General features: G+C 43.5%; 1 protein-coding gene across 10 annotated transcripts in view; it reads left to right on the top strand.

Moving 5' to 3' along the window:
• ARHGEF9 (Cdc42 guanine nucleotide exchange factor 9) overlaps positions 1-27,066 on the top strand; it is a 152,523-nt gene that overhangs the window by 34,360 nt on the left and 91,097 nt on the right. Inside the window, exon 1 of one of the 10 annotated variants that reach the window (XM_030806659.1) lies at positions 24,353-24,841. The exons of the other annotated variants lie outside the window; for them this stretch is intronic. The gene's annotated coding sequence lies outside the window, so the exon portion shown is untranslated. Of the gene's footprint in view, positions 1-24,352; positions 24,842-27,066 lie in introns of those variants that run through there. 10 annotated transcript variants of the gene reach the window in all.

A 27,066-nucleotide genomic window follows, 5' to 3' on the forward strand; every position in this document is an offset into this window, starting at 1 on the left:
CCCTAGACACTTGAAGTTGGGGGTGGGGTGGGGGGGATGAGCTGGAAAGACAAGTGAAAAGGAAAACAAAATGTTAATCAAAGGGTGATGGGAGGAGGGGAAGGATATCTGGTGCTAGAGCCTGGATAACAAGTTTAAGGGAAGGGATTTTTTTTGCCTAGTTATTTGGGAAGGAAACTGGGACAGCAATAAGGGAATGCTTTTTGACTTTTTTTCCCCCAAGGGGAGAAGGGGTCTCTGAGACTAATCTTTGATCTAGATTTATGACTTAAGTAGTGTCACAAAATGCCTTCTCCTCTGTGAGCCTGACAGACCTTTGGCAGAAAGCCTCTGGGAATGTGTGTGTGTGTGTAGGGTGTGTGGCAGTATGTTCATGGGGGTGTGTAGGGGGGAGCACACTCCTGAGTGTGGATGCGGGGTGTGGTGGTAGGAATGAAGAAAGGCAGTATTGAGTTCCACAGTTCTGAATAGCCTCCTTGTGCTAGGACCTATAAGGATTTCACAAATGCTGGGATGGATGGGTATCACCCATGCCAGTCCTCTTTTCACCACCTAAAACCCCTCAGGCTAAGGAGATGTCTTGAATGAGCCCTTCCATTAGTAATTTAGCTGTTGAAATGGGTTAGCGCTTTTAAAATTGTCTCCAGGCAAATAAAGGGATGTTGCTAGCCAGATGGCAGGCCACCATCTAGCAACCAGAAGGGAATTTGAGAGTGGAGAACAAAAGGTAGCAGTGTGACTTTTTACTTGTGTGAATCCTAAAGGTTTGGCATTTCTCCTTCAGACTTGTGAGGATATTTTTCTCTAGCAAAAAGAGAAAAGAGTGGGAGAAAATGAGAAATGCAGCCCAGAGAAGCGGAACCCTATGCATTTTGACTTGTCTTCTTTTTTCCTTCCTCCTCTGCCTTCTCTCTTAATCTTTCTCCTTCTTCCTTTCTTCCTACCCCTGACACCACCTCCTCCTCCCACCTCCCCACTGTAAATGGGTGAGAAGTAAAAAAGAGAAGAGAACTTTTCCTCTCTGATTTGTCCCAACTTTTTCCAATAAAGCTCCTCCATTCCCTTCCCTCCTCTCTGGCCCCTTTGAGTAGAGGATAAGCTTTTGCTATGTAGGAGGGCAAAATCCCAGCTTAGGGATTTTGGCTCCTGGATCCCCATCAAAGAATTAAAGAAAATGCCCTCTACTGGTATCCTAGCAACCCCTGTATCACTGAGCACCCACTGAGCTCCAGAGCCCACCCTTTAAAGGCCCAGGCACCAATAACTCTTGAAAAAAGGGACTAGAGCCTAGCGGTACTTGGAGAGATGCTTTTGGGGAGGGAACAAAGAAAGAACAGAATCCCAATTTCCTGCAAATGCCTCAGAAACTCGTCCACAGCAGACATGTAGAGCCTAGCCTCATCCAGCTATGAGATTATTTATTAGAAAACTCCTGGTTTCAAATTCCTTTCTAGTCAGTCCCATCTCCTTAAGATTAACTGTGCCATTTTACTGCCTAGCTTTAGTGCCAGAAGCTCTGCAGGCCCTGAAAAAACAATTTTTTTCACCCTAACTTTTGGCTGCATCGGGGAGGGGGTGAAGTGATATCTTGGTGGGAACAAACTGAACAGCATTCTTCTTCCATTGAGACAGCCTCCATCTGTCAGAACCTGCAGTGTGCTTGTGCAGTGTGCCCCAATTTTGTCTGTGGCTTGGGGAATCCTGATCAGCCTAGCTTTATAGAATTTGGGAATTTTTCTTTCTGTGGTTTTTGTGTAGTAGTTTCTGATGGGGGAGGCTGGACAAGTTGAAAGAGCAAGTTTGATAATGGCTCTGGTAAACAGGGCTTGGACCCTGGCTCAGAGACTCTCACCCACCGGTGTGTGTGTGATTCAGCTACTAGGGAGCTGAAAGATCCCAACAAGGCTGTAGGTGAGGTGCTCTTCTGCCCTTGAGGTAAGGCCCAGATTGAGAGCAACCAGAGGGCACAGTCTGGTGGTTTGAAGGATGGTAACAAAGCATGTCTTCCTCTTTAGCCTTTGTCTGCCATCTCAGCTTCTGGTCCCTTGGCCTGCAGAGTGCTTGCTCTGGGCAGGGATGTAAGAATTGAGCCTTTTCTCCCAAAATAACTGCCTCCTCAGAAGACCTCCTACAAGGCATCTGGATCTTGCTCCAGTGGCTTTGCCCCAAGAAATGGGATGGAGGAGGGGAATCTTGGACTCTCTAGCTCTTATTTCCAGCTCTGCAACTTGTTCTAGGCCAACTGAGTCTCTGGCTTTCCAAGAATCCTTGATGAAAGTTTAGCTTCTCCAGTATCTGCCCAGAGTGTCTCCTTCTGTCTTAGGTGGATCTAGCTCTGTATTTAGTTTATTGTACTTTGCTCTAGCACCAAAGTACAAAGAGGAAAAACTAGAAGTGGAAGAACATAGAGGGGAGAGAAGGCTCAGGAAGCATTCCAGTAATGACAATACTAATAACTCCTTATCAGTGCATGGGCCTATAGAGTTTACGAAGGAATTTCACATCCTTTCTAACTTGAGCATCACGTCAGCCTTGTGAAGTGGGTAGAGATGATTGTAATTCCCAGTTTTACAGATGAGGAAAGTAAAGGTCAGCAAGATTGTTGGGATGGGAGTGGGTCTGCCTTTCAAATAGAGAGGAGAGTCAGAGTTGGTCATTCCTAGCTAGTGTGATGTTGAATGTAGGGAGGGAGGGCCTGACGCGGTGGCTCACCCCTATAATCCCAGCACTTTGGGAGGCTGAGGCCGGTGGATCACCTGGGGTCAGGATTTCGAGTCCAGCCTGGCCAACATGGTGAAACCCTGTCTCTACTAAAAATACAAAAATTAGCCGGGTGTGGTGGCATGCGCCTGTAGTCCAGATATTTGGGAGGCTGAGGCAGGAGAATCGCTTGAACCCAGGAGGCGGAGGATGCAGTGAGCCGAGATCGTGCCACTGCACTCCAGCCTGGGTGACAGAGCGAGAGTCCATCCGCCCCCCCCCCAAAAAAAAAGAAAAAAAAAGAAAAGGAAAGAAAAGAAAGAAGGGAGATTTGGGAGTCATCCCTGAAGTCATACTAGCTTCCTCAGCTACTCACATTTTTAATAACTTTCATTTGTATAGCACTTTTGCTCAGAATTTTCATTCTATAAAATGCCTTTTTGTCTTGAATATGCATCAGAGTTCTATTTAGTTTTATGAAAACTCACTATTTGGGATCTTCAAGGTGAAAGGCCAGTGTGAATTGCTGAAGCCTAAAATACAGAATGTTTTGAAGGAACTGTAATTTTAATACAATTGTTCTTCTCTTTGAAGCATACTTATTTTTCTATATTTCTTTAAAAATGTGCTGCCTAGAACTGTTCATGCTACTCTAGGTGCCACCTGACTGAGATCAAGTGCAAAAGAACTTTGTTTTGTCTGTGAAATGTCTAATAATGCAGCCTTCTACTGATTCTCAACCCTCATTGAACATTCAGATCACTTGGGAAGCTTTTTTTTAAATACCCATGCCAGGTCCCCTATCTGAGAGATTCTGATTTAATTTTCATGGGCTAGATCCCAGGGAGCTTTATTTATTTATTTTTTAATTTAAAGTTCCCTAAGGTGATTCAAATGTGCAGCCAGGGTTAAGAGTTAGCCTTTTGAGCATGTAGGTCCAAACCCTTTCCTGACTAGTCCAGTCCTCTACTCTCTTGTGAAGTTGGCCACTTTAGGGTTTTTTGAACCATACTTGCTACATTTTATCTTGATATGTTGGTCCATTATTTTAGCTTTCTGTGGATTTTAAAATTTTTTTCTTCATGCTGTGCTACAAATTAGCAGTCCCTTCTAGCACTGCATCAGTTCAATTCCATTTGTTTGGTTGGACTATTGTTCTAGCCTTTGGGAGGTTTTTATTTTTTTCTTCATGTCACAAAACAGGTTAGCAGCCTCTTCTAGTGTTGCATTATTTGAACACTGAATAAATATCACTTGAGTTGTTGATTCAAAGAAACGTTTACTATGATATGATTAATGCTAGCTCTTCTGTCACCTCACCAGAGCCCCTCTTGTAGTTGGGACTTGTTATTTTTGTATGTATCTGGTCAACCAGTGCAGACTGCACCTGGCTGTGCCAGCATTTATCCTACCAGGGTGTTAATGTGAATAACATAGCATGATAGATTTGTTGTATGCTTTGTGGGCATCAAGATATTCTAGGTTCATAGCAAGCATCTGCCAAACTGATAGCCCCATCAGAAAAAGGAGTATAAGTTACTTGGCCTCTTACTCATGGTAAATCTGGTTGCAGGCTCTAGAGCTTCTTGTTTTCTTTCTGTGCCTACAATGCAAATATTTCTAAACTGGGTTCAGAATTTGACTGAGGGTCAGTACTACAACTGTAGTTTCTGTGTATTACTTTCTCCTCTTTGAAAAAGCAGGATATAATGGATTTAGCTTTAAAACAGAATATATTTTGTGCTCAAAGAGTTCCGGAAACTCTTTGTGTATGTTTCTCTTGTTGTTTTGCTTAATTGTTTCCATTAACCCAGTAGTTCTCAGCACTGGCTGCACATTGGAATCACCTGGAATATTAAGAGTAACAACAATTCCTAGAATCTTTGGGAGAGATCTGATTGAGTTGGTCGTAGTGGTTTCCTGGCATCAATATTTTTCTAAAAGTTCCCTGAGGTGATGGGAATGTTCAGCCAGGGGTGAGAATGACTGCTGTGGAATGCTTCATAGGAAATGTTAGCTCAGCCTGTCTGACTTATCACACATGTGACTAGGCAAGCTCCACAGATGGTGAAATTTTATTCTAGGACTGTGGGAGCCTCGATAAGTCCCAGGGGCTTGTGCTCACTCTAAAAAGGAGGAATCAACCCTTGGGAATGAGTAGTCTGGAGACCTAATTGTATTTAAAATAATCAGCTGTGAGATGGTTTGAACCCTTCAGGAATAAAAAAAATTTCAGTTCCTACACATTTGCTATAATGATGGGGAAGATTCTGCTCATTTGCTAGTAACCTCAGGCAAATTACCTCTCTCCTCTGAAATTTGGTTTTCTTCATCAGCAAAATAAGGATAGGTGGATTTGATGACTTGAAAGATTTCTTCTAGCTCCAACAATATGTGCTTATTTTGTGATTAATATTAATGATCAACATGAGTACAGATATTATTTAAATCTAGCAGGTAATCCAGAGATCCATTTTAGCAGGTTTAGAATACACAGAATGGTTTTAAGGATAGCAGTTTTGCCTTCTTAATTATTCTTGGCTTAGGTTTCTTTTAGAACAAGTGAACTTAGGTTGTATTCTTTGAGCACACACTGGCCGCCAAGCAGGAAAGGAGACTGTATGAACACGCACTGGCTGCCAAACGGGGAAGGAAGTGGTACAGTGAATTGAGTAGCAAGGGTATGCCAGTTTGGGATTCTGTTTATTAAAGAGATATGTCATATGGATAATTGAGAATTGCCTCTCATAGATATAATACCAGTCTCATAGGTCTGAAAAAGATGGATTGCTTTGACAGCTCAGAGCCCCTTCCTGCAGTATTTTAAGTAGCCATTCACTTGGTTAATAATACTACTTCTATTAATAATAATTTCAACAAATAAGGTTTCCTGTGTATTTCATGGGCTTCTTCCTCAAACCTAAAAGTAGTTAAGAAAGTGAGGCTCATAGAGATTAAGCAGCTTACTCAATGTCACACAGGTAGTGGTAGTGACTAGTGGTAGTGGTAGTTCTAGTGACCTAGAACCTAGGCTTCTTGATACCACATCCTGCAGTGCTCCTGGTATAGCCTGCATAGTGGACTCTGTGGTCAGGATGCAGTCATGACTCTGAGAATTAAAGGGGTTTTACTGACAGAGCAGTATTCAGGAGGAAGCTTTGAAGAAAGGAGCAAAAGGGGCAATGTAGAGGAAGAAAAAAGGGATGTGTTCAGGCCAGTTTTTCTCTTGCCCTTATCACTCTTATGTGCTAGTTCCAGGCCCCTGATGGGAATTGGGCATTGTTCTTTGAGCACCAAGGTTGAGTGTTGGTAGCAGAGAAGAAGGAAAGTTGTACATGCATGGCAGAAGGATAGCATATGGAAGGCAGACTTGCAGTAGGAGAAAAAACAAGAAAAGGCCTTAGGAGCCCTAGGATTAAGCCCTGGCTCTGTACCTACCTTGCTGCCGGATCCTGATCAAGGCCCTTCCCACTGAGGCGTCAGTTTCCACGTCACTAAAATGAGAGTGGTTTCAGTAGAAGAACCATGTTCTCAAATGGAATGTTAGCCAGAAGCTTCTATATAAAACAGGAAAAAGCACAGCTGGTCTGGTTGAAATGGGCATGGGGCAGGTATGGAGGACAGAGTCTAAAGTTCCAGGCAACCATCTTGCCTATGCAGATTTTGGTCACTAGGGGAACTGGAATTAGAAGAGTGGAGATGGTTCTGCCAAGCCCAGCCATAGTGCTTGGGGAGACAGAGCATCCTTGGATGGAGTTGTGTGATGGGAGTGGGTATTTCATTTAAGTGGCCAGGATTTACAGAGAATCACTTAGGGGCAGATATTAAAGTGCCTAGTATGACACACTGCCCCCACTCCTTTTTTTACAAGTGAGAAAACTAAGGCACAGGAGGGGAAAGGGATGGGTCCAAGGTTGCAGTGATGGTTCTGGGATTCTGATTCTTTAGATAGGGCTCTTGCCTGCTGTAACTTGCTACCTCCCCTATAGGTTTCTGGCTCTATGCTCCCTTGGCTGGATCAGAGACCTGAATGCTCTTTCAGGTTTGATTGGAGAAAGCAAGCTGACGAGAGGCTGGGAGAACAAGAGCTTTATGTAACCTCCTGGAGGGGGAGCAGGCCTGTTAGTAGTCCTTGGAGTTCTAGGGAATAAGATGGGGATGAGGGGAACACAGAGTCTCCTGAAGACCACATTAGCTCTCCTGAGGCAGAGCAGTAGATGCAGCCCTGTGAGTGGCCATCTACCCTCAGGGCCCAGAGGAGGCCAGCACTGCACATCCATAGCCAGCTCTGGGAATGGCTTTGGCAGCTGATTTCTCCGCCTGCCTGCCTTCATTAGAGAAAGGAAAGCCATGCACCTCCGTGCCCAGCTGGCTGCAGGAAGGATGTACTAAGAGCCCACCCCCCACCCCCTCAGAGTGTGGTGCCTAAAGGCAGTAGCTACTTTTAGCTGAACCTCCCACAGCCTCTCCTCCACCCACTCTCTCCCTCCTCCCTCTGTGAATTGTGCAGGATGGCAAGAAGGCTGGGGAGTAGGTGCCTTGGCATTGGGATAGAGGCAGAGGAGGAGCTAGGCATCTCTAGGAGGGACTCTGATAAGCCCTGCATGGCAGGAGGGCTCAGAACAAATGCGAAATGATGAGACTGCTTTGTGCTTAGGACCCAAAGGGAGTTGAGGGATTTATTAATTTCCTTTGGGGCATGCAACCAGCTGAGGTTCATGTCTTGTAAATTTAGACTGAACTGCATGGGAAGACTTACACTCTACTTGGATTAAGAGGAAAGCAACTGGGGCTAGTGGATACTCACTTGATTCTTAACTACTCCTCTTGAATAGTCTTACACTTTTCAGTGGGTTTTGTACATCGTCTCACTTGATTTTCTCTGTGGCCCTATGAAGTGGGTAGGGCAGAGATTATCTCCATTTCACAGGTGAGAAAAAGAATGTTCAAAGACTTATTGTCACATAGCTGCTCCCAGCCTGGCCTTCTGGGCTTCAGCACTGGAAATTATAGTGCCACTTAAAGTCACTGCAGACAGCTATATTTTCTAGAAAAATAGGTGCTGGAGCTGTCCTGATTCTAATCTCCTCATTGTGGAAGCTGGGGAACTAGGCCCAGAGAAGAAAAGGACTTGCCCAAGGAAATGTAGTACATCTGTAGTAGTGCTGGAATTAGAACATTGCCTGGCAAGGATGTGAATTCCTGGACCTACAAGATGTGCAAGCCACTGTGGTCTTTCAAGGGTTGTTTGGGAAACCTGTGTGGTGTGATGGAAAGCAAAGTGTCACAGAACTAGGAGTTTGTTGTTTTTCAGTTCAGGCAGAACTGTGGGTGACTGCCCCAGTGGAGGCCTGAAACTCAGTAAGCCCTCTATAAAGATTTGGTTGAATGGAAGATGTACACATGAGTAAAAAGGAGGTGCAAATGTGAAGTCATTTGCTGTGTGACCTTGAACAAATCCCGTTGTCTCTGTCCCTCATTTCTCTCTGTCATTTTTGGAGGACTCTTTTTACTTCTCTCCCTTGGAAGAAGAAAGGCCCTGTGACCTGGCCCATGTCTTGGGTGCTTGGTGGAAAGCTGTTTTGTTTTTTGATTTTTGTTGTTGTGGTTGTTTTTAAATAAGCTTTCTTTTGTTTATCCCAAGCTCCGTTTCCCATGCAGTCACACACATGTTGCTATGAAGAGCAGACTAACTTTCTCTCTCCTCATCTCCTGCAAAGTTAAAAGAGGAACTTGGAAGAAAGCCAAAATTAATTGTGTTTTTATTTAGCACCTTCTTAAGTCCATCAAGCCATAAACCACTTAGGCACATGGCAATTAAAAAACAATTCTTGGCCCCTAGATCCTTGGCTAGGATTTGTGATAGATTACTGGGTTTTCATGATGTGATCAAAAATTGTTTTAGAAATTGCAGGTTCTTGCCCAATGAGCTGTGTAGAACAAATCGACGCTCTTCACTTATACTTGCATTATTTTGTTTGGAAACATCTCACTGATCTGGGGGCAGGACAAGAAGATAAAGACTATTGTATAGTCTTAAGCTCCTGACACATGTTCTTTTCTCCATTACACTATTAGGTGGCCAAAGCCAAGATTATTTTCCCAATTTTATGGCTAAGGAAATTGAAGCTCAGAGAATTGCTTTGATTGACTCAGGTCAGTACTGCTTCTTAAAGTCAGTGGTGTGCTAGGAAGAACATAGCATATAGGGTTAAGTATTATCAATTCACCAGTACCAAGTGTCTCTAGGCAAGCCATTTATTAAGATTCCTTCTGTAGTTTGCTTCTGTCTAAGTATTTTGTTGTTGTTGTTTGTTTGTTTATTTTTTGAGATGGAGTCTTGCTCTGTCTCCCAGGCTGGAGTGCAGTGGTTCAATCTCAGCTCACTGCAACCTCCGCCTCCCAGGTTCAAGCAATTCTCCTGCACGCCACCATGCCCAGCTAATTTTTGTATTTTTAGTAGAGACGGGGTTTTGCCATGGTGGCCAGGCTAGTCTCGAATTCCTGACCTCAAGTGATCCACCCACCTCAGCCTCCCAAAATGCTGGGATTACAGGAGTGAGCCACCACACCTGGCTCTAAGCATTTTTACAAAAGTTAATCGAGATAGAAGAAAGAAGTAGGCAGATGCTACTGGATAATTGGATAGGTTGGCACTGAACCATTAATTGGTACTTTGGTGCGTCTACTGGATCTACAATAAATCCATCTGGATATCATATTGTCCAGGGATACATGAGAGGCCTTTCAAAATGAAGAAAAATGGCCCCAGATTCTGTAGTCTTTTGTGACCTACTTATTTTGGATGTTTTCTCTTTGTGGGTTTATCTGGCCATGTTCTTAAAGACTAGGCCTTGATCCTAAAAGCAGGCTCTTTACCATTACCAGTTTCTATGGTCATCCCAAAGGATGGGGAAGAAATATTTGGATAAACTACATGTCATTTTGCCTGGGCTTTGGTGGAGATTGTGTGCCATTCCTTTTACTCCAGTTAGTTCAGGCCACTGGGAAAATGAGTGTGGAATCACAAGAATAGGGAGACAACCAATAGCTTGCTGAGGGTTAGAGGGGGCCTAGCTGGGATGAGACATCTGCAGGTGCTAATCCACATGCACATATCTACACACTGATTCTTTGTGGTGTTGCGGGGAGCAAGCAGAGTTTGTTCATAGTACTTAAGCTGAGAAGTGACTGGGTAACAGCGAGAGGAACCCATGCATTGAGCTCGTTCCTTCAGTGTACTACTGGGGAGACTGAGGTCTAAGGAGAGGCAGGAACTTGCCCAGAGTCTCAGAATTTGTCCGTGATCTTTGCCTATTATCTCTAGTCAGCCAATGGCTAATTTGCCTTACATTTGTGAGTCTCTTTAGATGAATGAAGGGTGGCTAAGCCTCTTGGGAAAAGCACCTGTTATTACCACATTCAGAAAGTGACAGAGATGAAATTTGAACCCAGGTCTTTTGTCCTGCTTAAGAGCAGATTGACCCAGACTTGAAGGAAAGCTGTTAGAAACAAATCGATGGGGAAGAAAATTGGTTCAGCTTTGCTGTCTATCCATGCTCTATGCCCGTACCTTCACATACACATATATGATAGATCATATGCGATGCACATTTACACATACTCAGACACATGGGATGTATTTGGGACACACATGGGACACACAGCTGGAACACATTTTCACATTAACACACTTGGAACACACATTCAGTTAAACATGGGAGGAATATTCACACTTGCACATTCTCAACACAGGCAGGATACACACACAAGAACACACATGAGGGATGCTTGTACACATCTGCATGTGTGAATGCACATGGATGCATATAAGGCACAATTGTGCACCCACATACATATGGGGCATGCTGAGATGCACTCTCAGATATACTCTTACCCAGGACATGCACTCCTATACCTGAGATACACACTCCTAAAGACATACTTGGGCAAACAACACTCCACACTTGAGTGTTGAGTCACACTTGAACACACCTATGAGACATATCCACATGTTCCACACAGCCCTGTGGGACATATTTTGATGCAGAACACATCCTTCCCTTAGGGCCAGCCAGCTGTCACTTTTTTCTAAGTGGGCATGCCAGGGTACTGGTCCCAGCTGGTGGGCCTCCATAAGTTTGCTCTGGCTTGAAATTAGACTTGAGAGGGCAGTAAGCTCAGTAATAAAATGGATGTTCAAGATGGCATGTTTTGTAGCAGGCTCTGTAAGGTAAACAGGGTTCAGAGCAGAGCCCTCAGATGTGAGTTAACAGGCAGATGCAGAAGAATGGAAAACGCAAATTGGGACTGATCAATGCAGAAAGCTTGAGCCTGCTCATTCATCCCCCAGTTCACTTACAAACTATTGTGGAGTGATATGGTTATGAAGCAATGTCACAGAAGGCCTAAAGTCACTGAATATTAAAGTTCATCTTTCTTGGGAATAAAAAAACAATCTGGACTAGAGCAAAGATATCTAAATTGTGGGTGTTAGGGTGTGAGGGGAAGTGGTAGGATGCATAAGTGGGAGATCCCTTTGGGCAGTGGCCCATCCTCTCCTGGGTTAGTGGTGGCCTGAGACCAGCCACATCCTTAATGACCACAACCTAGCCCCTAGGGACAGCAGCTTGGGTCATCTGGCCCCACTAATGAAGACCTGCTATTTTTAGAGTTCCTCAAGCTGGAAACCAGGTCATGGTGTCCTGGGGAAGCCTTTGTGGTCCTTGGTACCTAAGGCTGAAGCTGGAAAGACAGGGCCCTAGGTTGGGTCTGAGTGAAGGGTGGGAAGCAGGGGGACAGGTAGCTGGGGAATACCAGGCTTGCCTGGGAGCAGTATCCTCAGAGCCTCAGTTGGGTTACTATTAACTATAACAGCCCTCATGCCCATTTCTCAGCTTTGGCTTTGAGGTCAAGAAACATGAGTTTCAGTTGCTACTCTGCCTCTTACAGTGTGTCTCAGTCACGTTCCCCTCTGCTGTCTGAGTCTTACTTGCTTTATTTATAAAACATCCAGTATTGCCCTTAGATGATGGAAAGGCTCAGCTAGGCTAAGAGTTGAGAAAATGTTTTGAAGATACACTTTTCTCCATGCATAAAGTTGCATCATCATTGTCCCTAAGCTGGATTCAATTCCTGCCGACAATTGGACCTGACTCCTATTGGAGTAGCTATAGACAGAAAAGGCCCAAAAAAGGAGCCAAGAGAAGACACTCTCATGGAGTCAGGTTGGTCAAAGTCATGCTGAGATTACCCCCACGTATACAGATGCTTTTCAATGCCAGGTCAGTCATTCTGGGAAAGAAAACAGATTTGCAGCATTTAGGTGGTCATGTAGCTTTGGCTCCTCAGGAATCTCCTAGGTAATGAGAGAAAGGGAGGCATCAGGAGCAGGGATTTCTTCCTAAACTAGGAAATGCAAGGCCAGGTCACCTGTACCTGCCACCTGCCAGAGGAGGCAGCCTAGAGTGCCACCTCTGGCTCTAAGAGAATACTCTTTGTGTTTGGGCTCATGGCCATTTTACCTGGTTTGCTGAGAGGGAGAAGGTCAGGAACTAGACTATGTAGTTCATGTTTCCCCCTGCTGCAGACATTGTGGGCAAAGTTCTCCTGACCCTCAGTTTTCTGGTCTGCGGAATGGGCTTAACTGTAGTCTCTCATAAGAGTTTTAAGTGGAAGACTTCATTGTGACATAGGATGTGAAAAGTGTCTTGTAAAATGTTGAACATGTGTTCCTGCTGTTTGGATTGTTAAGATTTCATCCAGGTTGTAATTACACATTGTTTGGAGGTAATTGAGAAACTTCACTTTATTTCTCTACCCCTTTCCCATACCGTTCTTTGAAGGCATTATTATATCTATTTTACAAATGGGGATACTGAGGCTCAGAGAAAGGAGAAACAAGTCTGAGGTGACAGGATTAGGTGGTGGTGGGTTCAGGACTAGAAGCCATGCCTTCAGATTCCCAATCCAATGTACTCTGGCCCTGGGCTGCCACCAATGAATTCTAGTGCTAAAGGAATCTGCCAGAGGTTACTTAAGTAAATATAAGCAAAGACTTAGATTTTTCTCTGACAAGCAGTACAGGGGGTTCTCTGGGGCACAGCTTTACCCAGCACTTTCCCTGCTTGCTCAAGAGAGACACACTGATTGACCCTTCATCCCTCCCACAGCAGCTCATGTCCCACTGTCTTCTGCATGTTGGAAGCAGTGAAGAATTGCAGATGTTAGGCTGTTGTGAGAAGCAATCCTTCTGCCGGTTTAAGCCACTTCAAGACAATAGGAGGATTCTTGGAGGCACAAAATCCACCTTGGTCACCTGCACCTCCTCACAGTTTTTTGGGTACCCCTGACCTGCCTAAGGGGTCGGCTGAAAGCGATCTAAGGAAATATATTTGAGGGCCTTGATCTCTGGAGGATTGTGCTAATAGTTGAGGGATAAGATTATGGAAATAATCCAAGAACCAAAACTGGGAGTGTCTCTGGAGACCATTTGGGCTGAATTTCACCTGGCCCCAATGAAGACATTAAAACCCAGCTGGGCTTACTTTTTCTCCCTTAGTGTGATTTTCCTTTGTATGCCACAGATTCTTGTGTTCAGTCAGATTTCTCCGAGTCTTTCTCTCTTGCTTGTTTTTGCTATTCTGAGCCCAGAAGAGGGAAGGGGTGACACATTGAGTGGAGTGGTGAGAGGAAGGAGATGAAAGAATCTGATGAGCTCAGGCCTTGAGGGGTAGGCATTGGAGGAAAAGGCCTTTCATGTCTCTCTTCATTTGTATTGCTGCTGATGCATTATTTTCCTATCTTCCACTGATTGGCTGTGGGAGCCTAATCCAATCTGTTGTTATCTTCACTTTTGCTGCTCAAACCTCCAAAATGACTACAGTATTCATTTTGAGGGATGTCTTCTGTGGAATTGGATAAGCAGTGGGGCAGGGAAGTGGGGTGGGGGGAATGGAGTGCTTCAGGAAAAATGGGGAGAGGAACTTTCTTTTCTTCAAATTTGAGAGCCCAGAGAAGTGAATAGGAAAAAGTTAGCTGGCACAGCCCTGCCAAGAAGTAGCCATGCAGTTTCCTAATATCTTTTGACCATAGATACCTCATTTTTAAAATTTTATTTTTGGATAGGAAATATATTCACATGTTTCAAATTCAAAAGGTCCAAGAGAGTGCACAGTGAAAAGTCTCCCTCCCACTCCCTGCCCTCTGCAGAGGCCACCAATGAGTCCTTCCAGAAAAATGTTATGTGGATGTATAAACAAATATGAATATATTCCTCTTTCTCTTTTTTATGGTAATATACAACACATACTGTTCTGTACCTTGCTATGCCTTGGAGATTCTTTGATACTTCATTGAATTTCACCTTTTGGGGATGTGAAGATGGGCTGTGGAAAATAGAGGTTAAGAGCACTGATTCTAGAGTGAAACTGTCTGGGTTCAGGTTTGGATTCTGGCTCTATGAACTTCAACAGTTACTTCATTGTTTTTCTGAACTTTGGTTTCCTTATCTTTAAACTAGGGATCAAACAAGTTATTATATGTAAAAACTTAGATTTGTCTCTGACACATAGTAAGCATTCAATAAATGTTAACCATTTTTTATTATTAGGAAAAAAAACACACTGGACCATGCACCAGTAGATCTAGGTTTCCTCCTGGCGTCTGTGCTCCTGGGATAGCTGGGTAACTTCCTTTGTTCACGAATTAGTTTCCTTACCTTTAAAATGGAACAACTCATCCCCACTCTGCTTATCCCCAGGATTTCTGGGCAGATCCAGTGAGCTCATGAATATGAAGGCAACTTAGCAATTGTGATGTTCTGAGCAGATGGAAGAAGTGCAACTTAATATTTTCATAGACACTACTTTGGGTGGCTTGAACCCAGTGGTCTGAACTGGGTGGAAGAGGCAGTGTTTTTCCTTCTGCCAGTGGAACCCAAAAGCCATCCCTGTACTGGAGTTGTATTTTGAGTGGGAGATAGCCCATGGCAAAAATTTGAAATACTCAGGTTTTGTCTTCTGACCTTTTTTATTCCACCCCATCCCTCCCCTGACTTCCTTGTTTCACTTTTTTTTTTGGGAGGGGCTCCCCACCCCTGTCAAAACCTGCTTTTAGAAGCAAAGCAGCAGCATATGTCAAAGATGACCTCAGCTTTCCATTTGAAATAATTTAATACAGCTGGCTCAGAGAGGCGCTGGATCTGCCCAAGTTCATACAGCAAGTCCAGAATCAAGCTACACCTAGAGCTCATTCTTCCCATCCCAGTTTTTATTACTGGCATTTGCATTTTAGTGTGAATTTGAATTTGAGATTCCTTAGCAAAAAACATCTGGTGGTGGGGGAGATTCTGGAAGTATCTTTACTCATCCTTCATACTGAAGTGTTCTTATCTTTTAATCTTCAGGGTCAGACCTGTTTGGGACCTTGAGCAGGGAGGGAAAGTTCAGGTTCTGGTTGTAGTACTGAAGGGATGATGTCTATAGAGCAGTGGGAGAGAAAAGCACCAGAAAATGTTGAAAGTGGTAACCTCCAAGGTGAGACTTAGGGAGAAAATATTAGTTCTTTGTATATTAAATTGTTAATCTGATTGTTATTTAATTTCTATTTTGTGGAGTTTTTTTTATAAAACACATACTACATTAATATTTAAATATTGGGATAGGTGTTTCTTGGTTTTTTTTTTTAAATAAATTTTATTGTGTATATTTGAGGTTTACAACATGATGTTGTAATATAGATAGATAGTAAAATGGTTACTATAGTGAAGCATATCTGTCATTTCACAGAATTACTTTTTTGTGACAAGAATAGCTAAATGTTTGTATTTTTGTTTTTAACATTAGAGGTACATGATCCAAAAACTATTGGCTACCGTTCTTCTAAGACTATAGGCTTGGTTTCTAATCTTGGGAGCTCTGCTGCTAACTAACTTGATGCCTTAGGAAACTTTTCTCATTGGAGCCTCATTCTTCTTACCTGTAAGAAAGGGAGGACTGAGCTAGGTGTGCTAACTAGTTACTTGGAAATCTCCAATCCTGACCACCTCTGAGTATAAGAATCCACTGCCTTTGGGGCTCTTGAGCTGAGACAGTTAAAAGGAGTTCAAGCCCTGACACCTTACTAGATGCTTTATCCCTCTATCAGCTGCCTTGGTTTCCTTCCCTTCTCTATCCCCACCACTTTCACCTAGCCCAGACTGGCAGATGCTTCCTTACATAAGTTTAGCAAACCTACTTGTCATTGTTTTGTTATAAGCACAACCACTTTTCCTGTAGACACAGACCTGGTGCCATCCCTTCTGAGCTTTGAGGGTGTGTCTGATTTTGCTTCTATTTTGTCCTCTCTGGCAGCCTAGGTTTAGTCGATTTATCCCTCTGGCTAAGTCTTTGGTTTCAAGGTCTGAGGGGAAGCCAGCTCAGCCAGTTTGAGTCCCTTGGGACCTGACCCAATGGCTGCTCACTAAATCCCTCTGCCACTTCCTCATCCAGGACTGGGCTAGACTTTTTTAGGAGAACATAGTCCATTCCTGAGCATAAAAGGCTTCTGACATGGACTAGAGGCATTGCTAGGTGCCTTGGCCTTGGCTGGATGTCTTTTCTCTCACAGTGAGCCAATAGGTAGAGGGAAATCATTGCACCACTGGAAACTATCTTCCACTTTTTGATGGGCTATTTAAATGCAGATGTCCTCTCTGGGCTGTAAAAACTCCCTGGGAGATACTTACATTCTCTTTGGAAACGTATGCCAAGGTCTAGAGTTTTTGCAAGCCTGTGTCCTTGCTGGGCATGCTCAGTAGACGTAAAGGTGGTTTCAGTTAATTGAAATATATTTATTTTTCCTGCTTCATCTCTAGATATAGGAGCAGGTCACAGTGCTCCTAACTAAATGTCATTTCTGTTCTTGTCACTGTAAACCAGATGGTCACATTTAACGACGATAGGACCATTAGTTCCAATCTATCTCCTCCCCTGCTCCTCCCGCTACCTTCAGCTCTCCTTTCTCTACAAGATTTTAACACGACATCTGACAAATGGATAAAAAATGAATTTCCCTTTTTCTTTCTGCCTTGCCCACCCACCCTCTGCCTGTGGTGTTGAGTATAGAACCATGCATGTGGGAAGCATGGAGGACAGATTCTTCATGTAGTTCTAGCCCCCTCCTCCTACCTTCTGGAAACAAAGGAACCCCACCCCTGCCCAGAAAAGTCATAGTCCAGGAAAAGTTAAAGCTCCCAGGACTGGTCCTAAGGGGACTACGTGAAGAAATTCAGGAACCCAGATGCAGACCTTAAGATGAGCTTAGGTCGCCTAAGGGATTTGTGGCTCTTAGAGCATCCCTGCATATTCCCTAGGTTTGTCCTGGTCAGCTCCCATGTCTCAGGATAGTAAGGCAACAAAAGACTCCAGTGGGTAGCTGGAGCTCGGCATTCACACCAAGTCCAAGAAGACGAGCATGACTCCCAGGACAGGAACATTTTGGGTATAAGACCCAAGCTGGCTCAACAGATGGATGAAGGTCAGGGTAACCTCAAGCTTGAGATGGCATGTTCTGACTCAGGAACTCATGGAGAGGGCATTGCTGAGTCCATTATTATTACTTTTACTAACCATCTGTCTCTTAGAATATTGGAGGTTGCCTTGGGGAGATTTAATACAGCTCTAGGAAATTGCTTCCAGATTATAGCATAGAGAGATGCTGCTAGGACTTTCTATTAGAACTAGTGGTAGCTTCAGTGCCTGAAGGTTGGGACAAGAATGAGGGTGGAACAGAGCAGAAGCAGATAGTCTCTCAAGGCAGGCTTGGAGAAATCCTCTCAGACAGGCCACCGTAATTCCTCAGGCTTTCTGGAATCTGACACAAGAAGGATAAGCCTAGAGTTGAAGTTCCAGAGATTTTGGTTTCTTCTGAGTGGCCCAGTGCAGTAAGAGGAAATTCCTGTAATATAAACTCTCTGGTCCCAGAAAGATTAAGACAGTTGGTTTCAATGTAGCACGTGATTCGGAATCACTCTGGTTGCTTGTTATTAATAAATATGGTAGGGTGGTTCTGAGCAGGCATCTGTGGACCTCACATTAAGAAACAGCGGTGTAATGCGTAAGAAGTGCCAAAATATCCCAGAATAACTTGACAATTACTCCTGTTTCCAAGACATTTTGTAGATACAAGCTAATGTTTATTAGATTGGGAGCTGTTGTAGTATAGGACCTTCTCTAGCCAGCATCATCTAGGTTGGCCATTCAGAAACATGTCTTCTCTCTGATCTATGCGATCCTTGGCCCATTTGGCTGCATTTTCTTTAAAGGGGATCATTCTCTCAACAAGACCAAGTTCTTAACATCGTGAACTTTGAGGCAGCAGCTGGGTCTCACTTCAGAAACTCCTGGGCCCATTTGATTGAGCTACTGGCTTGGGTTTCTTACCATCTATTGCTAAGGTCCAGACAAGCACGCAACAACCCTTCTCTCATCTGTTGGGTCACCATTAGAGCAGAGATCACCTTTTAACTTCCTTTGGAAGAAGTGCAGGAAGAAGCTGTTCTTTGTTATTAGCCTCAATGAGAAAATATTCTGGATGTCATCATGCCCTAAGGGGCTTCTCTGGGTTTTCCAAGCTAAAATGTCCTAAAAGGTCCTGGAAAGTGTGAATCGGCTTATGACCACTGTTCATATTGGGCTCTAGATCACGTGGTCTGTCTTGCTCAAGGCTGACCCCATCTAGGCCTACCTTTTGTGTCTGCCAGGTGTGCCTGAACAGTAGATCTTTCATTTTATTAAAGGGAAAACTGGATGGTATAATGGGATATTGAAGGAAACTGATGTGTAATAACTCACAAATCACACACCCAAATTAGGAAAAAGATGATTTTGTGTCATGAAAAAATATATTTACGTACTTCCATTCAGCATATTTAGAGTCATTATCACTTGAGTGCATTAATTATTCTGCCAAGAAATGAAATTATTTACTTATGGGCAATAGCAACACCCACATTGAAACTGGAAACAATCAAGTGCAAAATGTTAAAACCTGAGGAAAAGAAAAGGCAACTCTTGGGATGTTTTTGATATTCATAGTGGGATTTTTCTTACGTAACAGCTATCTCTGCTTCTTTCCCTGGTGATCACTGGGCACCAATGCAGATCTTTAGCAAAAACTGGCCTGCCATAGAAGCCATCTGGCAATAAATCCTGGCAACAATGGACTGGCATATAGGGCAGCTGGGTACATATTATGTAAACAATTTCCTTGGCCCCATAGATTGTTCTGCCACCTGACAGAGGTGCTTATTCTATTGCTGTGTTCTGCCTCAGAGTTTGCTTGCTTTTAGAACTCAAGTCAGAACTTTAGATGGAGTATACAAATTGTTCATTATGGATTAAGCTTATGTTTTAGACCTATCATTCAGAAGTATACACTCTGGTTATTTGAAGAATAACACTCTGGTCAACAACTTGAATAACTCTTCCAAATTTTTGTTTTCTGCTTATCCTAGGTAGATGAGGTTACTGAAAGAGGCAAAGAGAGAGAGAGGATACAGCCTGGAGTCATCAGAGAAGGGATTAAGGAGTAGGTCAGCCACAATCACACAACTAGGAAGAAGCAGCCTGGCTCCAGTGTCGCCACGTGTAACCATTGGCTAATGATATGGCCAAATCAGGCACAGAAGTAGGATTGATCATTATTTTATTGGAGGCAGTAGCAGGCCATCCAGTGAAATGTTGAGCAGGCAGTAGGAAATGTGGGACTGGAGGTGAGTGACAGCTGATGTCATGAGAAGGATGCAAGAGACTCATTTTGGCAAGAGTGGTGGAAAGCCCCTGCCTTGTTGGAGGTAAAGGTTGGATCCAGAGATGAGGCTAGATTAAGGAGAGCTTTGAGATGGTGGGGAGTTACTGAAGCTTCTTGAGCTTGAGGAGTGATACTAGCAAAAATGCTTTAAGATTTGCATCATTAAGGCATAGCTTGAGGAAGGGACAGACCTGTAAGGGCCAAGGAAGCCAGTTGGGAGACAGTTTGAGCTGATGAGGACCAGGATGAGACAGTGGGAATGAAGAGAATGCATTGTATCTGAGAGGGAGAGACATGAAGAAGAAAGAAATAGCAGGCCCAGAAGATTTTCCTTAAATGGGAAAAATTGAGAAGAAGGGGGAATGGGGGAATATGATGAATTTTGCATTTTATTGGAGGTGGTAGCAGGCCATCCAGTGAAATGTGGAGCAGGCAGTAGGAAATATGGGACCGGAGGTGAGTGAGAACTGATGTCATGAGAAGGATGATTTATCTGAAGAACTAAGTGGAGAGAACAAAAAGCAAAGGTCCCTATTGACTTTTGAATGCAGCAGTCAAGGGTTTAAGTGGGAAGCCCATTTCTCAATTTTCCCAGGTAGTCTGACTGTGTTGCCAGCAATGCTTGAGTGAGTTATCTTCAGGAAAAAGTTCTCATTTTTTTTTAGCAGAAAGCAGTAAAAGCATCCTATCAAGCACAAAGAAGGGTGAGGAGAATTAAGCTGCAATAATGACATCCCTGTCCTTTGCAGAGTAAGTGTTAGCCTCAGTAGAATACCAGAGCTGGAAGGGACTTGAGAGGTCATCTGTATGGTTCCAGTCTGTCACTTGACATGTAAAAAAACTGAGACAGGCTGGGTGCGGTGGCTCACGCCTGTAGTCCCAGCACTTTGGGAGGCCGAAGCAGGCGGATCACCTGAGGTCAGGAGTTCAAGACCAGCCTGGCCAACATGGTGAAACCCTGTCTCTACGAAAAATACAAAAAATTAGCCAGATGTGGTGGCAAATGCCTGTAATCCCAGCTGCTTTAGAGGCTGAGGCAGGAGAATCACTTGAACCTGGGAGGTGGAGGTTGCAGTGAACCAAGATTGCGCCACTGCACTCCAGGCTGGGCAACAGAGCAAGACTCCGTCTAAAAAAAAAAAAAAAAAAAAACAGACAGGGAAAGGGACCTGTGCAAGATCATTTGGTGAGTTACTGGCAGATTTTCTTCCAATAGCCAATCTGAGTCTTTACTGTACACCATGGTACCTCATAGCTGTTGTTGGGGCAGCCTGGTTCACACTTTTCCAAAAATAGGGAGGATGGTTATCCTTCAACACTTTGGGCAAGATAGCCAGAATGTTTTCAAGGCTGTATTAAAAGGAATCTAGCTTTTTCAGGAGAGAGCATAAAATCTCAGCTTGTTTTAGATATGCTTAAGGGAGCAAGCATGGCAATTGGCATATTTGCTATTCCATACGTGTGAGGTTCACATTTTTTAACCCATTATCCCTTCTGCTTCTTATTATTAAAACACTAATATTTCTGACAGCCACCAAGACTAATTAAATATCTATTTTGGGGGTGGTGCTGTTGAACTAGAGGGGAAGAACAAGAAGTTGTAGATAAGTGGCATGGCTCTAAAAGACTGGGTGACAGCCATAATCCCAAGTTTTTTCCTATGTTAACACAGCCTGACATTGGGCATACTGCTTACATGACCCCAAATACCCTTTTTCAGACATTTACCAACCACTGAGGAAGGCCTTGTAGATAGGCAGGGAGTGCTGGAGGCAGGGAGCACAACATATGGTGTGGCATGGGGAAATCTGTGAAGAATGAGGCATCAGAAGAGGCAAGGGTAGGGCCTACACTAGGAAAGTCCATTAGGGCAGTGGTTCTCCAGATGTGATTCCCAGACCAGCAACATCAGTATCACCTGGGGATCTGTTTGAAATGCAGGTTCTCAAGCTGCACTTCAGACCTACCTAATCAATACTCAAGAGCTATGTGGCCCAGCAACCTGTGTTTTAACAAGCCCTCTGAGGAACTGAGAATCACTGCTGTAGGTTATTCACAGGGTGAGCTGGTCCCCCTCCCTGCCATTTGACTGGTTCCGTGGGGGACTGGCAAATAGCAAAGCTGTAGAGTAAGGCCAACTGGAGATTGAAATCTGCTCTACCACCTACTAACTGGGTAACTGTGGGTTACTTGTTTTTTCTCACAAGTTATCTTCAGTAAAAATGGAGATGTTAATGCTTACATTGGAGAATTATAGAGGTTGAAATCACAAAAGAAAGCCCTTTATCCAGTTTGCAGCATACGTTTTCTACAAGTGTAAGCTTCTCTTGCTTTGTCTTTCCCTTTATAACTCTTTTACTTTCCTTCTGTCTTTTCCATTTCTTCTTTTGTTCCCACTGAAAGGGTCCACTGGCCACCCCAAACTCACTGCAAACACCCATGTCTTTTTTTGGTCACAGAGACCAGCCTTAGATCTCAGACTCCCAGTGCCTCCAGGGTATAGCAATCATATTTCTAAGTTAAAAATCAAGGCACATGACAGCTGATAACAGATATATCTACTTTGGGGAGCAATTAGATAGAATATTTGATACTAGGATTGTCTTTGGAAATCTGGATACAAAGAAATAATATCCTATTCTGTCTTTAAGCATAATGCAGGACTCTTAACCCTCCCCATCCTCTTATTCATGTCCAAAAGTTTTGTTGATGTGGGAGTGGGAAACACTATGTGTCCCACTCACTTGTAAGTCTGAGCAAGAGCTACCCTATATTTAGTGCTTCCTCTGAAATGTCCTGGGGATTGGGAATTATTTTGTTAGAAGCCACAGTAGTGCTATCCTAAGGCTCAGAGCTCTTTGAGTACCTTGCCAGAATGATGCTGCTCCATCTTCTGGCTTTATGATAGGCTTGCAAGATGAAGGATGGTAACAGTTGGATTTTGGCAGGGAGAGGAATATAAACCAGTTTGGGAATAGAGAATATAATCCCTGCTATAGCTACTCCCAAATGGCCTTTTCTTGGTTTTCTTTTTATAGCTCTGTACCATTTGATAATGTTGATGAGCTCTTGCTGCTTGGAACTCTTGTCTTCGACTTTTGAGAGATCATGCTCCTTTGTATCCTAATGATGTGCTAACACCTTCTTTTAGTTTTGTTTATGTAGCTCTTTTTTTGTTCCTTACCTCACATTCCATCTTTAAGCATAAATCTCGATTTCCCAAGGCTTCTGGCCTTCTAAGCACTTTTTTCCAGGGCAAACTCTGATTTTCACAATTTCTTCTGGACCATTGATTCCCAAACCTGTATATATACCCTAATCTCTCTAGAGCTTCCCACCCACCTGCATGTCCTGCTGGTCCCCCATATTTAACACCTTAAAGAGAAAATTTGTCATCTCTTCTCTTGCAAAGCCAAGCCAATATTTCCTCCTAATTTACCCTATGCTTTAATTGACGTTTGCACCCAAAAATTGACTTTGACCTTTTTCTTTTCCTCAAACTAGATTCAAGGTCCTTCAAACATGACTTCACTCACCTTTTTAGCCATCACTCCCTCCACTCCTCTTTCCCATTCCTAACCTCTCCAAACTCCACTACTTGTTCACCATCACATTTCCCAGTCTTCTTCTCTGAGACTTTGCTTAATCTCATTTCTCTGCTTCAAATGCCCCTCCCTTTCCTTCTCTATCTGGTACCATCCTATCCATTCTTTAAGGGCTATCTTCATTGCCACACAAAACCTTTCTAGAGCCCAATAGCCATGTATAATCAACCTCCTTTCTCCGAAGTCTTGTACTAGGCCAGCACATGCCAGGCGCTGTATATCCACCATCTGAGTTCACCCTCTCTGTAACCCTGCCTGTGAGGCAAACATTATTACCCCCATTTTGCAGATGAAAAAACTGAGAACCAAGGTTGTATAGTTAGAAACTCTTTGGCTTTTGTGAAATTATACTCCTAGATGTCATAATTACATGCTGACAATTACATTCAAGTTTGTCTCTCTGACTCCTCTTCTATTCCTCACCCCCTATTGTCATTGCTACTTTCTAAAGTAGTAAAGCCCAGAATTGAAGGTAGGTTTGCCTGCCCATAAAACCACCTTTGCATGCTGCTGGAAAGACATGCATTGTTGGTACCTGGAAACCCTTTGTTCTTCAGGTAAGGACTGCAGCTGAGTCACAGTGAACAGATCCCCGCACACAGTAGGAGCTCAATGAATGAATGTTGGATGGAAGATGGATGAGCAGAACAAAGTGCATTTTAACAAAAATTGTGCAAGTTAAAAGTTAATTCTGTACACAAATGGAAGATTTGGAACCAATTTCCAGGTTAAGTTTAGTTTACATTTTAAAAACAACTCAGAAGATGAGGGAGGAACATCCTCTTGCTCCTGCTTGTGTTTGTGAGGAGAGAACGCAGAAGCCCCACACAGCTGTTAACCCCTTCTGGATTAGCGTTCCTCTCACCTCCATGCACCTACCTGTCAGCTCTCAGTTCAGTGTTTTATAGCCTACAAAGCAGATGGTAGAGTAGAATTATCCCCATTTTATAGGTGAAGAAACTGGGACCCAGAGGCAGAATAGTTTATAAGTTAAGAGCAGAGTCTCTAGAGCCAGACTGTGCCTCTACTGGAATAATGGCTTCAATAGTTACTGGCTGTGTGAACTGCAAATTATTTAGCTTCTTTGAGCTTCAGCTACCTCATCTGTAAGATATGAATAGTAATAGTTTTTCCTTAAAGGGCTGCTGTGAGGCTTGAATGAATTAATGTATATAACGTGTTTAGAATAGTGCCTCACATATAGTAAGCGCTTTGTATTAGCTAACATCATCATAATTATCATTACACCTTTAGCTAGTGGTATAACAAGGTCTTAAATTCAGATTATTTTTTCTGCCTGTATTCCCTCTCTGTGGTGTTATGTTAGAAAAAGCACTAGTCCAGGAGGCTGACCATTTGATGACTGTAGGCAAGTTACTGTTGTTAAACCTCATCTATAAAATGAGGGCATGAAGGTGATGATCTTTAAAATTCTGTCCAATTCTGACAGTCATTGATTCTAAGTAGGCCCTGACAACAGGCTTGCAAGTTGGTTAGTTGTTTTTGTGACCACTGGGTCCTAGATTGGCTTTGTCCAGGGTATAGCTGAGCCTTGTGACCTGAGGGCCCAGGTATATCAGCTGGACTAAATGGGGGACAAAAGTCAGCTATCTGCTTCTGGGAAAAGCCAGGCATGGAGTTCCTGAAAAGAAGACTGCAAAGTAAAAAAGTATAGACAATGGAATCAGCCAGATCTGGGCCTGGGGGACCTCAAAGAGCACCACAGATAGTGTCCTGAGCAGAAGGTTAGTAACCGATACTGAGATACTCTTTGACCCTTGATAAAAAGCTATGGATATAGCTTTAAACTACAGGTCTTAATGGTGCTCTGGGTTGGGGCTGTATGTGCTTATTGAGTTCTAACAATGCCTACTTGGGACCCATCTTTTCCAGGAGAGGGGAGACTTCTCTATAAAAATTTACTTTAGTAGGCCAGTGACCAGCTTTTCTTTTTCTTCACTGAGGCCAAAACAAGGAGAAATTGACTTTTAGTACAATTGGAAGAAAGCAAGTTCAACATAAAAATGAATGTCCTCAGCATCAGGGGCACCTATGATTAAAGATGGCTGTGTAAATCTCCTGTAGGGTTCTTTAAGAATAGGAGCCAACTGGCTTATGATATCATAGATGGAGTTCAGTATAGATAATGAGTAGACATTGGTAGTACAGTTTGATAATTATAAGAGCACACAAAGTTAGAAGACCCAGCTTCATAATGTATTACTTGTCTTATTGGCTGAAGGTCTAGGTCACCTTTCTGAGCCTCAGTTTCCTCATCTTTAAAATATAGGTAAATGGCCAGGTGCAGTTGCTCACACTGTAATCCTAGCACTTTGGAAGGCTGAGGTGGGCAGATCACTTGAGGTCAGGAGTTTGAGACCAGCCTGGCCAACATGGAAAAACCCCCATCTCTACTAAAAATACAAAAATTAGCTGGGCGTGGTGGCGTGCGCCTGTAGTCCCAGCTACTTGGGAGGCTGAGACACCAGAATCGCTTGAACCCAGGAGGTGGAGGTTGCAGTGAGCCAAGACTGTGCCACTGCACTCCAACCTGGGCAACAGAGCGAGATTCTGTCTCAAAAAATAAAAATGAATGAATGAATGAATGGTAATAGTGAGGCCCAGTTTATTCCGTAGGGATCAAGTGATGTAGTAGATGTGAAAACACTTTGCAAAGTGTAAAGCATGAGGTATTTGAAAGGTGGTGTTGTGAAAGTCCTGCTGGAAATTTATTTTTTATCTATCCTGAAGAGCTCACCCTATGCCTTACCTTCTATGGAAGGCACAAAGATGAATCCTGAGCCATGACAGATGCATCAGGCAGGACCTGAACAAAACATGTTAACTTAAGTCAAAGATCAGCATGTGTGTATGTGTGTGTGTGTGTGTGTGTGTGTTCATACATATGTGTTCGTATGTGTTGTGCATTTATTTTGAGAACCTAGGGTTATTCTGTGGCTAGCATGTTGGAGGGCAGATATATGAGAGAGGATGTATCTTCTATAGACTATTTCTATTGTCTTAAAGTTGTTTTAGTTTTGGTCTTATGGAGCCATTATTTCCTTGAGCAAAGTAGGCTGATGGAAAAGCTGACTTCTAGAAGACTTGTTCAGAAATTCAATGCTTGGGAGAGAGTGCTTGAGTCTCTTTGCCTGATAGGCTATGTGTTCGCTATTCTGGAATCTGTTACCCCAAATGCTGAGAAGACTGATGGCCCATACAAGCTGGAACAGTTGAAGGAAAAAGAACAAATAACACAGTGAGCAGGATGGTAGAGAGAGGCAGACTACCTCCCCACCCCCACCCCATCCCTATCACTGTGCTTAGATGAGTTTCATGAATGTCTGTTTGCTGGTATGGCAGTGGAATAGATGTCTGCCTGCTCTTGTGTGGAGCCCAGTCCTGCTAGCCATGAAGTCTAGTGAGCAGGGTTAGGGTCCATTCCATGCACAAGTCCTGCCTTGCCGGTTGATCTCCAGCTCATCACTTCCTTGTTGTTCAGTTTTGCCATCCATCAAATGCAGAATTCAACCCAGACCTCTCCCCCTACTGTATCTCACAGGATGGTTGTACAAATCACTGAGAGAATCTGTGCTAAAGTTGAGTTTCTTGGGTGCAAGGCATCACAGAAAGCCATATTCTTTCCTACCCATGACGTCTGTGGATGGCATCATGTGTGAGTGAGAGGAGGAGGCTGCAGGACTGGGGTCCATTATGCGTGAGGAATGTTATGGTCTGTTACCCCAGGAGGAGGGGCACAGTGGGGTTAAATAATGTACCACCAACTCTCAATTGGTCAGTTCCAAGGAGGAGGAGGAAAGGGGGAGGAGCACAGGGAATTGAAAGCAAATAAGCTTGAGTCTCATTTTAGCTATTGCTTTCAGCCTCTCCACCCATTCCTGACCTAGAGCTGCCTTGAAGCACCAAGGAGAGATGGACTGGAGCTTTCTTTGTTCTGCGTAGGAGAAGT

This window comes from Nomascus leucogenys, chromosome X (assembly GCF_006542625.1).
Source record: "Nomascus leucogenys isolate Asia chromosome X, Asia_NLE_v1, whole genome shotgun sequence".
Classification (NCBI taxonomy): Eukaryota; Metazoa; Chordata; class Mammalia; order Primates; family Hylobatidae; genus Nomascus; species Nomascus leucogenys.